Source organism: Hyaena hyaena, unplaced genomic scaffold (assembly GCF_003009895.1).
Source record: "Hyaena hyaena isolate Hyena2069 unplaced genomic scaffold, ASM300989v1 scaffold_704, whole genome shotgun sequence".
In the NCBI taxonomy this organism is placed as follows: domain Eukaryota; kingdom Metazoa; phylum Chordata; class Mammalia; order Carnivora; family Hyaenidae; genus Hyaena; species Hyaena hyaena.
Genome location: NW_024081336.1, coordinates 460,561 through 477,650, shown reverse-complemented (window position 1 = coordinate 477,650; position 17,090 = coordinate 460,561). Strand labels below are relative to the sequence as shown.

General features: G+C 37.0%; 2 pseudogenes; both read left to right on the top strand.

The window, feature by feature from the left end:
* The first annotated feature begins 599 nt into the window (after nucleotides 1-599).
* LOC120220529 lies at nucleotides 600-2,171 on the top strand (annotated as a pseudogene).
* Nucleotides 2,172-11,891: 9,720 nt separating this feature from the next.
* On the top strand, nucleotides 11,892-12,162 carry LOC120220528 (annotated as a pseudogene).
* Nucleotides 12,163-17,090: the final 4,928 nt, after the last annotated feature.

The following is a 17,090-nucleotide window of genomic DNA, read 5'->3' as shown; positions in this document are numbered from 1 at the left end:
TGCTCATTAGGAATGGTCACTTTCCAGAGTTAATTCAGCAAAATTGCCATTTTCTGTCATTGCAGGAGTTGGCAAAAGTAGGTGAACAAATGCTCAAATCTTAGAAAGTAATTGTGTGATGTACTATTGAGGGCATTTATCAAACTCTAGAACAAGAAAACTACAAACTTAGAAGCAAGAGTTTAGGAACATATTTATGGATATGTCTCCTCAGGCAAGGGAAACACAAACAGAAATAAGCTATTGGGACTACACTAACTTTTGCACAGCAAAGGAAACTATCCACCAAACAAAAAGTCAACCTACTGAATGGATGAAGATATTTGCAAATGATATATCTTATAGGAGTTAATATCCAAAATATATAAAGAATTTTTACAACTCGACACCAAAAAACCAATCTGATTTAAAAATGAGCAGAGAACTTGAATAGACATTTTTTTCTGAAGAAGACATACAGATGGCTAACAAACACATAAAAAGGTGTTCAACATCACTTATCATCAGGGAGATGCAAATCAAAACCACAACGAGATATCATCTTACACAGTGAGAATGGCTATTATCAAAAAGACAGGAAATAACAAATATTGGCAAGAATGCAGAGAAAAAGGAACCTGGTGCACTACTGGTAGGAAAAGTAAATTGGAACAGTCACTGTGGAAAACAGTGTGATTCCTCAAAAAATTAAAGTAGAAATCCCATATGATCCAGTAATTCCACTACTTGGTACTTACCAAAAGAGAATGAAAACACAAATTCAAAAACATACTTGTACCTCTATATTTATTATAGCATTATTTACAATAGCCAAGATATGATAGCAACCCAACTGCCCACTGATAGATGAATGGATAAAAAAGATGTGTATATATATGTATATACAATGAAATATTACTCAGTGATAAAAAATGATGAGATCTTGTCATTTCCAACAACATGGATGGACCTAGAGGGTATTACGCAAAGTAAAGTAAGACAGACAGAGAATGACGAATACCATATGATTTCACTTATATGTGGAATCTAAGAAACAAAACAAACAAATGAAAAACAAAAGGAGACTTAAATACAAACTTAAATACAGAGAACAAACTAGTGACTGGTAGGTGGGGGGATGGGCAAAATAGGTGATGGGGATTGGGAAGTACAGGCTTACAGTTATAAAATAAGTAAGTCATGGGGATGAAAAGTACAGGACAAGAGAGGGGGCGCCTGGGTGGCTCAGTTGGTTAAGCATCCAACTTCTGCTCAAGTCATGATCTCAAGGTTTGTGAGTTCAGGCCCCATATTGGACTCTCTGCCGTCAGCACAGAGCCCACTTCAGATCCTCTGTCCCCCTCTCTCTCTGCCCCTCCCCCACTTGTTCTTTCTCTCTCTCTCTCTCAAAATAAATAAACTTTGAAAAAAAGATCATCATAGAGGATATAGTCAATAATACTATAATAGGCAGTGTGTCCACAGTCCTGTGAATCTGTTTCTTACTTTAACAGTATTTGGACAGAACAGACCCAGGAATGTCCCTTCTATCAGCCTCTGAGCAGCCTCCAAACTTTTTTCCAGTCACAAACTATCGAGCCATGTTCTCAGCCAGTCTGGGACTGGGACCAGCCAACACCCTATTTTGAGTATAGCTCCTTATTACTGATCATCCTTGAGCTCCCATATTTGTCAGAACTATTTCACCAACATGGGAAACACTGTCAAACACCTGGTCAGCATGCATCTGCTGGCCTCCCACACCTACCTCTCTCTGGGCTTCTATTTCCACAGCAACAATGTGGCTCTGGAGAGAGTGAGCCACTTCAGCTACGAGTTGGTTGAGGAGAAGTGCAAGGGAGCTAAATATCACTTGAAGGTGCAAAACCAGTGCTGCAACTGCTCCCTCTTCCAGGACATACAGAAGCCATCCTAAGATGAGTGCCATAAAACCCTGGACACCATGGAAGCCGCCGTGATCCTGGAGAAGAACCTGAACCAGGCTCTTTGGATATGCATGGCCTGGGTTCTGCCACACAGACCTCTACCTCTGAAACTTCCTGGAGAACCACTTCCTAGATCAGGAGGTGAAACTCATCAAGAAGATGGATAACTATCTGATTAACCTCCACAGGCCAGCTGGCCACCAGGCTGGGCTGGGCAAGTATCTCTCGAAAAGGCTCACCTTCTAGCATGACGAGGAGCTTCCAAAGCCCAGAAGCCTTTGAGGGACCCCTCTCACATCCCTCTGGTGCCAGGGCTTATGCCTAAGCCTCTCTCTGCAGCCACTAGGTAGCTTTTTACCCACCTTGAAGTCCTATCAAGTCAAGGACCAAATGGAAACAATAATTTAGCAGCAAAAAATATTGTAATAGTAGAATAACATTGTATGGAAAACTACACTTATCATGGTCAGCATTAAGCATTGTATAGAATTGCTGAATCACTATGTTTCACACCTGAAACTAATATAACAGTGTGTGTCAACTGTACTTCAGTAATTTTTAAAAAGCAGTGATAGAATAAAACATGTTTAGCTACCTAAAAATTGCTAAACTCCATATTATTATCAGATCCAAATATAACAACAGGTTACACTCTATTTTTGTTATGTAAGGAGGAATTTTTAAATCATTTTATAAAAACACTAAATAATAAATGATCACAAATAAATCCTAAATTAGTACATTTAGTTAACAAATACCTCCTTTCATCTGGTCCCTTCCCTACTAAATTAGAAAACATCTTGGGAATGCCTGTTATCAGCCTGGCTTGGTCCAATCACTGGAACTGGAGGTGGTAATGCTTTTGCAAACTCCTACTTTAAACAGGTGGCCAGGGCAAAAGTTATACAGGAAAAAAAAAAAGAAAGAAAGAAAGAAAGAAGGAAGGAAAGTGTATGGTACATGTACCAAAGGAAGGGAGTTTAGAGTGTTGGGTGTACAACATGATTAACATAGTAAAATTTGGGAGTAATATAAAATTTATATCAATTACTTTACTTGTTAGTAGCAGGTTATATGGAAAATGTGATCGGGAAAAATGGAGTTACTGGCAAATATGTAATTTCCAAAAACTTTTTGCCTCTACTAATGGGAGTAGCTAAGAGTTTCCTATAACTATAAAATTACATCTCATCTTACCAGAAGGGATTTCATAAAATTGATTGCCTAAATGGAAATTGAAATAGAAACTCCAAGTTCTTTTGACAAAGTATGGAAAAAAATAAAATATCATAGCATATAAAAAATAAACATTTTTAATTTATAGGAAAAAAACAAATGTTTTATATTTAGGTATCCAGTGAATCTTACAACTTGAGCTTTAATTGTACTGAAATATTTGAAATCATTTGCACTGAGCTGGCCTCCCCTTATGGAGGATGAATAGAATCATCTCAGCTCTGAATAACTGAGCACAGTGATTTCCAAAACAGGAAACAATCTGCCTGGGACATATCAACAAACCAATTTCCTCTTCTGAATACATGTATTTGTATTAAACTGGGAAACATATCTGAACATGGTTTACTTACTAGAGAACCATGCTCTTGGATAATGTTGTCAGTTTGCCAGCATTAGATGACAAGAAACATGAGCTGTAAAGAACTCTACTTCAGCTCCATCCTTTTTTCTTACCTTCAATATTTATGAATAGTTAAGAAAACTGTTTCTGGTACAATCTATCTTGAATTTCATCACAAGGAATAAACAGCCGTAGGAATTCTACAGGCTTATTATTAAATATGGACTAACATGATGAACTGAAATTGACATATTAGAATGAGTAATCCAAAATCTCCAAATTGCTAAGCATAAACTCTGTTATTTTTCAATTACATTTTCGTTTTTATTCTAAAACTGAAGATATAAATATTGGAATGTTTGAAGGATTTTGTAAAGCAAAGGTGCTTATCAAGTTGAAGATTTGAGGTAGCACATAATGGTGGTTGAACAGTACAACCTATGATTTATTTTTCTCTTTGTGTTTTCCATTTTTAAAATAACGTATTTAATAATTGAGCTCATATTGAGGGGAACATATTTTTAATTATTGAAGAGCCCAAATCAAAATGCCATAAAAATGGTATATAACCTCTCATGGGTAAGATATCTTTATAAGCAGTCTATACATTAGGATTAAATTTTGCTTTAATTCAAAATTTACCTCTGCAGTTTCTTTTACACACACACACACACACACACACACACACATTCTAGGTAATACTTGCATGTATCTTATGTTATACATGCTATACTTGATAATTTTGAGACTTTTTGTTTACTAAAATCTCTTCTCTACCACTCTGATTAATGACAATCAACTTTTAAAACACTAAATTCATAATTTTAGAGATTGGTTTATAAGGTAAATTCAGTCTGAGCTTTGGCCCAAAACTATATTATGAAAGCAAAGCACAAAACATTTCTTAATAAAAGGATATATTTTGACTTGCTTTCAGTTTCCATGAGGAAACAAAAAATATAATGCTGTATACCAAAGAATATGGAGGTATTTTCATTTATGTGTCAAGGAGCAAGCAATAATTGACATTTGGGCCAGACTACTTATTACACCAATGATCTGGAAAAATAGACAAAATTAAATTATCTAATAAGCCTAAGTTAGGTAAATATTGGCTAGTTATTTGTAAGCAGGAAACCCACCCATAAGTATTCAAGGGCTAAGCAACATAGACAAAGCACTATTGATGTAAAAAAGCTGGGAGTAAGTGCAATTGTTAATTAGGTTGACTTGCCCTTCTTAAGCAGTGTGCCAGGCTTCCCTTTTGTACAGTTAAGATCAATGGGGAATTGTCTGTGAGTGTGCGGATACATCATATCACAGTACAGGAAGGTGCTCTTGTCTCTAGGCAGATTCTCACTAAGGTATTGTGGAAATCCCACAGAAGAGAAAATCAGTCAACGGAGATGTTCTTTCAGTGGGACAAAGGGCTGGTAATCTAGCTTGTTGGCTTCCACATCCAGTGTTGCTATTGATTTGCTCTGGGATAAAATACTTAACCCTCAGTTCAGCAGTCCAAAGTAAAAGAAGCTTTGCTGCAGGAATGGCAGCAGTTTTAATTAATCTTCTTAAGGAGCTCTAAATCCCTGGCTATGTGGCTAGGGGAAAAGTGCATAATTAAGGGTTCTGGTCTTCTAGAGAGGGAAAGCACTAAGCTGGAAAGTCTTACCATAATAAGTACATGCCAGAAATGTGATAACTATGGGTTACACACAAAAATTAAACAGGGAGATAAATTAGCCTACAAAGTTATACTGAGAAAATATGACCACCTAGTGATCAGCATTAGTTTTGGTCATTTAAAATATGAGAATCTGTAAGTACTGAAAGAATTAGAAGGCAGGAATGATTCTTGTTTGAGGGGTAATAATGCAAGTAGTACCATTTATTCAGATCCTACTATGTCTTAGGCATTCTCTGGAGGCAGTTTATATATATATTGCTTTATCCAGTCATTACAACACCACTGAAAGGTAGGAATTATCATCTTAACGCAGAAGCAAACAGTGGCACTGCAAGGTTCCTTAATTTGCCTAAGGTGATAGAGCTATTGTTAAGTGGCAGAGTTAGGGTTTAAATTCAAATTTAAAAACCCTGTAGTTGTCACTCTAGGTTACAGGAATATGAGGTAGTCTAGGTCTTGGTATTATTCTAAGAACTTGTCTGATGATGGCTAAGCACAAAGACAATTCCCTGGAAGATTTTTTCATTGAGATTTTGTCTTTTAGGCTGAGTAGTCAAATTTTGTTTCTAAGTGAAGAGTCCTAGAGACTTTCAAAAGAAAGAGAATACGTTTGGGGCACCTGGGTAGCTCAGTCGGTTGGGTGTCTGACATTGGCCCAGGTCATGATCTCATGATTTGTGAGTTCAAGTTCTGCATCGGGCTCTGTGCTGACAGCTCAGAGCCTGGTGCCTGCTTCACATTCTGTGTCTTCCTCTCTCTCTCCCCCTCCCCTGCTCATGCTCTGTCTCTCAAAAATGAATAAACGTTAAAAAAAATTTTTAAAAAATCTTGGGTGCCTGGGTGGCTCAGTTGGTTAAGAGTCTTGATTTTGGCTCAGGTCTTGATCTCATGATTAAGCCCCGTGTTGGACTCTGCACTGACAGCATGGAGCTTGCTTAACAAACTTCTCTCCCTCTCTCTGCTCCACACCTTCAAATAAACAAATAAATAAATAAGCTTCAAAGAAAAAAAAAAACTATAGGGGCACCTGGGTGGCTCAGTCTGACGTTAAGCCTCTGACTTTGGCTCAGGTCATGATCTCACTGTTTGTAGGTTCAAGCCCCGCGTTGGGCTCTATGCTGACAGCTAGCTCAGAGCCTGGAGCCTGTTTCAGATTCTGTATCTCCCTCTCTCTCCGACCCTCCCCTGCTCACTCTGTCTCTCTCTCTCTCTAAGAAATAAATAAAACATTTAAAAAAATTTTTTAAAAACTAAAAAATATGGGTGTTTAGGTCTATTCCCAAAATGAATTACTGACATTTCACTGAGTGGCACTAATTTCACTTAGTTTTACTATTTTGAAAAACTTAAATGTAATACATATTTACCAAGTTACAATTTCTCTGGAAGAGAGAAATTCTACACCCGATCTTAGCCAAAAGACCGAGAAGTGATTGGAAGGGAGAAATTCTAAATGTTTTACTTTTATATCTTACAAAATTAAATAGATAACGTCAAGAACATAAATATGAAATCGAGGGACTTTCTGGCATGAGAATCATTGTTTGGAAATACATCCTTAATTATACTACAGAAGGAACAGAAGAATGTTCCTAAAATAAAATTACTTACTTTTACATTAAATAACTAGGAATCAGTGTGAGGTAGTGAAAAGGAGACCTGGGTTTTAGTGCCAGTTTTCTACCAGTTTGGTCTTGGATAAACTTCAAAAATAAGAGGGCTGGGTTTGGTGATCGCAAGTGTTTTGTGGAGCTCACTATATATGTCTAAATTTCCTAAGAGCAGGATGAGTAACTTACAAAGTATTTTCTCAAGCAAAAGTAGAATCATAACCACTTGCGTCACTGAAATGTTCACTGGACAAGCTCCTCATGGAGGTGCCATATGAGAAGATCCTTCCTTGGCTCGCTGTATACAGAATGATGTAATGTTTTAATAGGCCTCACCTTGTCTGGTGGAATCATTTTATCAGTTGATTTCTGTGCTGACAGCACCAAGAGAAGTACTCAAAGTGGCCTATATATGACATTTTAAATCCTTTTATTATGCTGCATGAGGAATTTTGAAAAACCAACATTCCAGTGTATTCCAAATGAAAAATAGCACTATCTGCCCCTACTTATGGTGCTTCCTAAAGCAAGGTGTATGCTGTGTAAAACATGCAGACACACAGGGGCACCTGGGAGTCTCAACTGATTGAGTGTCCGACTTCGGCTCAGGTCGTAATCTCGTGGTTCATGTGTTTGAGCCCCACATTGAGTTCTGTGCTGACAGCTCAGAGCCTGGAACTTGCTTCAGATTCTGTCTCCCTCTCTCTCTGCCTTTCCCCTGCTCATACTCTATCTTTCAAAAGTAAATAAACATTAAAATTTTTTTAAAAACCATGCATGTTTTAAAAAACACACAGATAAAGATTTACTTAGCAAGAATTTCTCAATGAGGAGGAAGCCCTAATGATCTTACAATTTTTCTTCTCATCATACATTTACATGGTGAGTTCCCTTAAGGAAGCCTTCTTGGAAACTTCTTGCAGGTAATATGGAAAGGTAGGCATTTAGCCACAGTTGAAGAATCACCAGACTTTTTCCATGTGGGTGGGGGAACTTGCTTTGTAAACAGACAACTGGAATATTCCCTCAACATAACAATAATAGGGTGAAATATGGTAACTAAATTTCTTGTTGCTCTGGCACTTTCTCCTCTCTTTTTGGTCATCTCTTTCTTTATCTGTGTTGCTTTTATGACCCAGACCGAGTCGCATGCTCTACCGACGGAGCCAGGTAGGCAACCCACCTGTGTTGGTTTTAAAAACCAAGCAGCATATGCAAGGAAAAAGCAGAACACAAACATTCAAGTAACCTCATTAGCTTTTGCTCAAATTTCACTATTCTCAGTTTAAAGTTATAAGCCAATCTTCCTCCCCCTTTAAAATTTGGGCATTTGAGTTTTAGTTTAGAAATATAGATCAGGCAATCACTGTTCATGATTCATCAGCTAAGAATATTATATATTATCTCTTACCTACCCCATGCCCAATCAGGAGAAAAGAAGAGTATCAAAGCAGTTCAGTTAAAAAACACATATTAAATACTATGCTAAGTACTGGAGATACAAGGCTTAAAAAAGAATGATTATTGCTCTCATGGAGTTTGTAATAAGTTAAAAAAATATAATTATAGCAGTAGTAATAATAATGATAATACTTAAGTTTATTGATTGATTTCCATGGTGTCAACTAGCACTAAATGTTTTAGATGAATTATCTCATTTAATCATCTCTGGAATAAGGATTATTATTTTACAAATGGGTAAATTGAATAGAGGGAAGTTTAGTAACTTGCTTGAGGTCACACTTGCAATAAAGGACAAAGCTGTATTGAAACTTGGGTCTATCAACTCTAGAACCTCATACTCTTTTTTTTTTTTTTAATATTTTTATTTTTTTTATTTATTTCTAGGAGAGGGAGAGAGAGAAACAGCGTGAGCAGGGGAGGGTCAGAGAGAGAGAGGGAAACGCAGACTCTGAAACAGGCTCCAGGCTCTGAGCTGGCAGTCAGCACAGAGCCCGACGCGGGGCTCGAACCCACGAACCGCCAGATCATGACCTAAGCGAAAGTCAGACGCTTAACCGACTAAGCCACCCAGGCGCCCCTAGAACCTCATACTCTTAATCAATATATTGAAGTTCCTTAGGAGCACAGCTAAAAAGAAATCAAGAGAAATGGGGGCACCTGTGTGGCTTAGTCAGTTAAATGTATGACTTTGACTCAGGTCATGATCTCACGATTCATGAGGCTCAGAGCCCTGGACCTTCTTTGTTTCTGTGTCTCTCTCTCTCTGCCTCTCTCTCTCTCTCTCTGTCTCTCTCTCAAAAATAAATAAGCATTTAAAAAAAAAGAGAAAGAGAAGTGAATACATTTTACGGAAGCACCCTCCTATAATCTATGACTCTGGAGATGTCCTATAGGATAGGCAATGGAAGTTAAGATAGAGGTGGTCTATGAGTTCTAGGCCTTCATACAGAATCAGAGCAGGTTTTGATAAAAAAAAAAAAAAAAAAATTCGAGGAATGCCTGGGTGGCTCAGCTGGTTAAGCTACTACTTACTGGCTCTTGGTTTCAACTCAGGTCATGATCTCATAGTTTGCAAGTTCAAGACTTAAGTCAGGCTTCATGCTGCCAGTGAAGAACCTGCTTGGAATTCAATCTCTCTCTCCCACCCTCTCTCTCAAAATAAATAAATAAAATAAAACAAAACAAAATAAAAAATTTCTATTATAAAAAATAATTTATTATTTATTTATTATTATTTTTTAATGTTTATATATTTTTAGAGACAGAGACAGAGCATGAGCAGGGGAGGGGAGACACAGAATCTGCAGCAGGCTCTAGGCTCTGAGCTGTCAGCACAGAGCCCGATGCGGGGCTCAAACCCATGAACCGAGAGATCATGTCCCGAGTCGAAGTCAGCGCTCAACCAACTGAACCACCAGTGGACCCAAAATAATTATTAAAAATATATATATATTCTTTCCTTTTACTTCACTCTCTAATTTCCAGATCTCTGTGTGGAATGATGGAACAGGGAAGAACATGGCCCCTGTTCTTATAGATTTTAATTCTAGCAATTCATACATAATCCAGAAACTTCAGATTTCCAGGAATTTGTAAAAGCAAAACAAAACCAACAATACCCTGCAACTATCTGGGCAAAATTACCCAGGTATAACAGTTCTTGTTGCTATCTTTATATTTTCCGTTTTGAGTAACGAGCTCTTTGGAGAGAAGAATACTGAGGATAAGGCCACATAGCAAAATGGAGAGGAGATCTCAATTTATCTTGACAGTTTTTAGAGAATTTTAAAAATAACGCATAATTAAAGAAGACTCATTAGAATTTAGGCAGAGTTAATATTTTAAACATTTCTAGAGATTAAAATTTAAGATTTTCTGTCTGCAGCAAGATTTTCAAGGTTTATCAAGACTTTACTCAGAAGAATATACTTTACAGGATAAGTTTGATGAGAAATAACATCTTTTGAGATGTGACACTAACAGGCTTGCTAATTTAAGGAAGGATATTGAGAAATAAGGCCCAAGAACAAAGATAGAAAAAAAAGACTTTTAGAATTTTTTTATTATTGTTCCCAACAGAGTAAATAGACATTTCATTTTTATCATAACTCTAAGTTAATGAGTGTTTTATAAAGATTAGAGAAGAAAATTATGTTTTAACTCTTAACTGTGCAAGTTCACTCAAGTTAATATTTACTCTGAACACAATTTGTGTTTTTTTTTTTAATTTTATTACATCTGTAAGCAAGTCTAATAGATAAAACTGTTCTTTATTGCCCATAGATTCTGGGATATACAAAAAGAATACATATTCTTTTTAAAAATTTTTGTAATGTTTATTTTTGAGAGAGAGAGAGAGACAGCACATGAGCAGGGGAAGAGCAGACAGAAAGGGAGATACAGAATCCAAAGCAGGCTCCAGGCTCCAAGCTGTCAGCACAGAGTCCGACATGGAGCTCATACTCATGAACTGTGAGATATGACCTGAGCCAAAGTCAGATGTTTAACCAACTGAGGCACCCAGGTGTCTCAAGAATATATATTCTTTTAAAATCAATGAATAATGAGGTATGATTGTTAGGTTGAATTTTCTTAAATGACTCTATCAGAACATAAACATTCTGGTATGGATTATTCTTTTTCACATGATCACTGTACAGCACCAAGACCAATTACTTCATCTACTGAGGCTACTGCTACAAATAATTTAAGAAATGCTCATTTGGGAATAGCTTTCCAATTCTGAATTGTATTTTTAAACATTTACTGCTTGTGAAACTTTCCCTTTAAAGGTGGTTTAAGTTTTGGAGTAAAGCTAAAATCATTGAGCCAAGTCTCATAAACGAGAAAGATTGCTTATAATGCAAAACGAGCTGTTTCTACAGTAATAAGACTAACTCTGATATGAGGCTTATGGAAAGTGGAGGTGTGATGATAGCAGAGGCATGTTGCACAATGACTTGCTTGGATAATGCTAAGTGGGTGATCAGCTGGATTACCAACTGATGGTGGAAGAGTAACGTGCTCATGGTGAACTCAGCAGAACAAACAGTAGAATTCATAGTTGAGCTTTTATTTGAGGACATACTCACCAGGTGGAGCAATCCCTACTTGTCTGGACTGGACTAACCAAAATGGTAAGTTTTATGGTGGGACAAAGAGCAAAGAGAAGAACTGGGAATTATGGTGGTATTGAGGAAAGGTTCTGTATATTTTTAGATTAAATGAATAATGTAAAATTTCATTTTTACTGAAAGCTTTGAGACCAAAAGCTTTATGTTAAAATGAAAATAGATGATTTACTCAACTAGATTGAATGATGAGGAGCAATAGAGCATGACACTGTTCTTCCCCCTTTTCACCTATGTTATTAAGATTCACAAAATAAGTAATTAAAACAGTCGTTCACAGGGATCATTCATATACTCCTCACTGTCTTCCCTTTTGAAAACTGGCATTTCTGCTCAAACTATCAGTTAAGGCATACTTTTACAAGAAAAACTTTTCAGAAACATATAGTAGATACATTTGCAGTCATTAATTTAAGGTACATATTTGATCGCTCGGAGCTGCTGGGTGGCAGGAGGAGCCCCTTACGGGAGCGCGAGCTGTCAATTAACCTGATCAAGATGACAACCTCCCCAGAGCACCGCGACTTCGTGGCCGAGCCCATGGGGGTAAAGCCAGTGGGGGAGCCTGGCCCGGATTGGTGAAGTCTTGGGCAAGAAGCTGAAGGAAAGGGGCTTTGAAAAGGCCTATGTAGTCCTTGGCCAGTTTCTGGTGCTCAAGAAAGAGGAAGACCGCTTCCGGGAATGGCTGAAGGATACATGCGGTGCCAAGGCCGAGCAGTCCCAGGACTGCTTCGGGTGCCTCCGAGAGCGGTGCTACGCCTTCTTGTGAGGCTTTCTGGGGACCCCAGCCCCCAGCCCCAGCATGGAGTTTCCAGAGTTTGCAGCTGCGAGGGGACTCCTCCCGTCGTCCACAAAGGAAGAGATTGCTGTTGTCGTACTCAGCCTCCGGTGTACTCCAAGGTCTTTTGGGAGTTCTCTCCCTTACCATCTCAACTTTTTTTGAAATTCTCGCCTTTGCATGAATCTCCCCTTTCCTTCCCCTGCCAGTTTCATGTCAACAATTACCAGCTTCTCAGAGTGGATTCCCGGCCTTACCTGACCCCCACTCCCACCCCCACCCCCACCTCTGTTCTGTTTTATGCTGTTTGGCTCTTTTTTTTTTTTTTTTTTTTTGGCAAAACAATCACTGTGCTTGTAAATTTTTTTAAATCGATAAAGTCAGTGGCTTTCAAAAAAATAAAATAATAAGATAAAATAAAATAAAATAAAATAAAATAAAATAAAATAAAATACATACTTGAGGGGCACCTGGGTGGCTCAGTTGGTTAACTGTCTGACTTTAGCTCAAGTTATGATATTGCAGTTTGTGGGTTCTAGCCCGGTGTCAGACTCTGTGCTCACAACTCAGAGCCTGGAGCCTTCTTCTATTCCACTCCCACACTCATGCTCTGTCTCTCTCTCAAAAATAAATAAACAGTAAATAAAATTAAATTTAATTTAAAATAAGTAAAATAAAATAAAATAAAATACAGAGCTGAGTTACATTTGGGATACTAATACTTTATTTTTGAGAGACGGACACAATGCATGAGGAGGGGAGGGGCAGAGAGGGAGACACAGAAACCAAAGCAGGCTCCAGACTCTGGGCAGTCAGCACAGAGCTCGATGCAGGGCTGGAACTCAAAAACCATGAGATCATGACCTGAGCTGAAGCCAGATGCTTAACTGACTGAGCCACCTGGGCACTGCATGGGATAATAATACTTTAAATTGGCATAGCGCTTTGAAGTTTTCAAATTACTTTCCTATTTCTGTGGTATAGAAGTAGGAAATGTGTATCAGTTAGGGTTCTCCAGAAAAACAGACTAGTTGAGGATGGATGGATAGATAGATAGATAGATAGATAGATAGATAGATAGATGTAGGTAGGTAGATTTAGGTTAAGGAATTGGCATATACAATTATGGGGGATGGCAAGCTTAAAATTTGTAGGACAGATTGACAGGCTAGAAACTCAGGCAGGACTTTGATGTCTTGAGGTAGAATTCTTTCTTTTCAGAGAAGTCTTGGTTTTTACTCTCATGGCCTTCAATTTATTGGGTAAAGCCCACCCACATCATCAAGTATAATCTTTTTTTTCTTTTGTAGAAGTTTAACATTTTAATTCCAGTATAGTTAACATACAGTGTTATATTAGTTTCATGTGTACAATATGGTGAGTGATTCAACAGTTCTATACATTACTTGGTCCTCATCCTGGTGAGTATACTCTTAATCCTCTTCATTTCTTTCGCCCACCCTCCCACCCACCTCTCCTCTGATGACCATCAGTTTGTCATCTATAGTTAAGAGTCTATTTCTTAGTTTGTCCCTCTCTCCTTTCCCCCATTTTGTTCCTTGGTTTTGTTTCTTAAATTCCACAAATGAGTGAAATCATATGGTGTTTGTCTTTCTCTGACTTACTTATTTCCGTTAGCATTATACTCTCTAGTTCTACCCATGTTGTTGCAAATAGCAAGATTTCATTTTTTTTTTTTTGGCTAAATAATACTCTATTGTATATATATACTACTGTTTCTATATTCATTCATCAACAGATGGATACTTGAGCTGCTTCCATATCTTGACTATTGTAAATAATGCTGCAATAAACATAGGAGGGAATATATCCTTTTGAATTAGTGTTTTTGTCTTCTTACCCAGTAGTATGATTACTGGATCATAGAGCAGTTCTATTTTTAATTTTTGAGGTGCTTCCATATTGTTTTCCAAAGTGGCTGTACCAGTTTGCCTTCCTACCAACAGTACATGAGGGTTCCTTTTTCCCCACATCCTTGTCAACACTTGTTTCCTGTGTTTTTTATTTTAGCCATTCTGACAGGTGTGAGGTGGTTTTAATTTGCATTTCCCTGATGATGAGTGATGTTGAGCATCTCTTCATGTGCCTGTTGGCCAACTGTATGTCTTCTTTGGAGAAATGTCCGTTCATGTCTTCTGCCCATTTTAAATTGAATTATTTGCTTTTTTGGGTGTTGAGTTGTATGAGTTCTTTATGTATTTTGGATATGAACTTTTTTATCAGATATGTCATTTGCAAATATCTTTTCCTGTTCAGTAGGTTGTCTTTTAGTTTTGTTGTTTCCTTCACTGTGCAAAAACTTTATTTTGACACAGTTCCAATAGTTTATATTTGTTTTTATCTCTTTTGCCTTAGAAGACAATTCTAGAAAAATATTCCTATAGCCAATTTCAAAGAAATGACTGCCTGTGCTCTCCTCTAGGATTTTTATGGTTTCAGGTCTCACATTTAGGTATTTAATCCACTTTAAAATTTTAATATTTTATTTATTTCTGAGAGAGAGAGAGAGCGTGAGCAGGGGAGGGTCAGAGAGAGAGGGAGATACAGAATCTGAAGCAGGCTCCAGGCTCTGAGCTGGCTGTCAGCACAGAGCCCAACGCAGGGCTCGAACCCACGAACCGTGAGATCATGATCTGAACCAAAGTCGGACACTCAACTGACTGAGCCACCCAGGTGCCCCATATTTAATCCATTTTGAATTCATTCCTGTGTATGGTATAAGAAACTGGTCCAGTTTCATTCTTTTGCATGTGGCTGTCCAATTTTTCCAAAACTATTTGTGGAAGAAGTCTATCTTTTTCCTGTTACATATTTTTGCCTCTTTTGTCAAAGATTAATTGACCATATATTCATGGGTTTGGGGGGGCTTTCTATCTGTTCCGTTGATCTAGGTGTTTATTTTTGTTCCATAAAGTGTAATCTTCTTTACTCAAAGTCAACTAATCGTAAATGTTAATCACATCTACAAAATACCTTCTTGGATTTTTTTTTTTATTTGTCATATGAGGAAACCACCACTCAGAAAAGTTAAGCAACTCAAGTAAGTCTCCCATGAAAGAATTGACAGAAGCCAGATTAGAGTTCATGTTTTGCTCCCCAGATTAGGGATTCACCAATTCCACTCTACCATTTCTCTTTTGACTGCTTTCAATAGGGCTCATAGCTCTTAATAGTACGTAACAGGGAAATTATTTCCTCAATCACAATGACTTTGGTTTAATGTTTTATGATTATTTAGCTAGCATAAATATTTTATTCTTGATTGAAAAGATCATTTTCTTGGCTGTGTCATTTACTCTTTTACTTAGTCTTTTAACAATCTATGTGATTCCAACAAATCCAGTAGAATCTACAGTTTTAATGGGGAATTATCTTGATGTGATGGTAGTCTCCAAGTATACTACTGACCAAGCTATCTCAGGGCCCATGGAACAGAAGGACTTACTGACAAAATTAAGATGCTCAAATTATAGTTTTATTAAATCATTGAAAGACATCAGCCCGAAATCATAAAAAAGAGGTTGATTATGTTAATACACTTAGAAAAGGTTGTGAGTGAGAATAGTATATGATCTGAATCCCTTATGCAAAGTTCATATGTCCTGTGTCCCTCTCAGATGCATTAGATCTCCTGGTTTACAATGTGATTACAAGAATCATAGTTGAGATTTGAACAAGGCACCCACAGATGGGATGTGTGTAGGGCAATGATACACATTTGTTCTATCAGAAAACTAGGCCAATTAGCTTGTTGAGTCACTATTTGTGTCTCTTGGATTGAGAAAAGAACATGCGGGACCAGAATGGGATTATTATGTGTGGTATTATTATCTAGAAGTTGTCATGATCATGAACTGGTCTTAATGCTTTTTTTCTGTCTTTAATACTTTTTTCCATCACAATTTCTATCAATTTTATCTATTTTTGGTGTATGTTAAAGATTAGTAATTCATTCTTGATATTTAATATATATATTTTAACTTTGCCTGTGTTTTACATGCTACTTGTTTACTCGCTACTACACTTACATTCTGTAGACTTAAACTATATATCATAACTTGATAGTTTACTTACTATTTATGCTTTACACTCTTTTATGAGTTTTACTCATATTATTTGTTTTCTTGCCTTTTTATTGTAATTGAATATTCTCAAATAATTTGAACACTACAATATTATGGTAATTATGTAAGGTAAAGAATGTGTTAAGTAATTTTATTGTGGTAAACATTTTGCAATATACACATGTATCAAATGATCACATCATAAACCTCAAACTTACACAATGTTATATGTCAATTATATCTCAAGGAAGCTGGGAAAAAAAGAATAAATTATAAATTACAACTCCATTATGTAATTTGCCCATAACATCACTGCAAATTAGATTTTTATAATGAGGAGTGATTGTGCTGTTAGACTGGCAGAAGATAGCAGGGCACACCTTTGAGACATACTTCTACAGAATCCAAATTATAAATTCAGTTTCCCATGGATTAATCTAATTTCTCAGATATTTATTTTTTAAGATGAAGTGTTATGAATATTAATATAGATCTCTTTCTATCAGATGACTTGGATTCTTAACCAATTCACATACAAACATAAATATGAGGTGGTCTTTCAGTTTGAGTAGCTTCAACTATCAGGGGAGAAATATCTATAATTCCTAATCTATTTTGTGAACAATGTCACAAAATAATGGAAGAGGGAATGTTATCTCTAGGAGTATAGAAAACCTCCTAATTCAAGAAGCCACTGAGTCTGAGTTTGATGAATAGAAGTTTGCAAGATGGTTAAGTGAGATGAAGAAAACACACAGAAAAAACCATACAGGACAGATATGGAAGAATAAAAAGAACACAGCATGGAGAGAGCATGAGGCAAATCTGGAGTGT